Here is a 934-nt window from a genome sequence, read left to right as displayed (position 1 = left end):
TTGAAACAGTTTTGATGTCAAAACAATGTGGTTCCACCCCATTGGTCTCCTTTGATACTCGATTAAGTTATTCCCGAATACTGTTGTCGCACTTTAAAATATTAAATCATTAGGAAATTTTAATGGGGCCTTACAGAATGAGAATGTATATTCTGTATAAACATAAAAAATGTTGGACTCCAAAAAGTATATCTAGAAGCCCTTTCCTCCGAGCGCGGCACCCAAGCCGATCCCAAAGTGGTTCGTAGGCTTGACATCCCCAAATATAATAGGACCACGTATCCAAGCGAGCATGTGAACTCCTATACGTGCGTGATCAAAGGGAACAATTTGGAAGATGACGAGATTGAGTCGGTGTTGCTGAAAACGTTTGGAGAAACTTTGTCCAAGGGAGCAATGATATGGTATCAAAACTTACCTCCCAATTCCATTGACTCGTTCGCTATGATTTCATATGCTTTCGTAAAGGACTATGCCGGGGCCATCGAGTTGGAGGCCATAAAGTCAGATCTTTTCAAAGTCAAACAAAGGGATAACGAGATGCTCAGGGAGCTCGTGTCAAGATTCTAGATGGAAATGATGGACCTACCACTAGTGCAGATGATTGGGCCATCCAGGCATTCACTCAAGGGCTCAACCTCAATGTTCCATGGCCTATCAGTAGTTAAAACAAAATTTGGTGGAGTACCTTGCGATAACCTGGGTAGACGTCCACAACAGGTACTAGTCAAAGATTAGGGTTGGGGATGACAAACTCGAGCCCCCTTATGGGTCTGTTTACCCCATAAGGATCAATGATAGATATAAAAGAGCCATTTATACAGATCCAAGACCGGTCCGACATTGATATCAACCATATAACATGGATCGAAGGGTAAATGGATCCGGGAGTCACCTCACAAGGAACAAGAAGAGAAGTGATCGAGGGCCTATT

This window comes from Nicotiana tomentosiformis, chromosome 8 (genome assembly GCF_000390325.3).
Source record: "Nicotiana tomentosiformis chromosome 8, ASM39032v3, whole genome shotgun sequence".
NCBI lineage: Eukaryota > Viridiplantae > Streptophyta > Magnoliopsida > Solanales > Solanaceae > Nicotiana > Nicotiana tomentosiformis.
Note: the sequence above shows the minus strand (reverse complement) of the source record.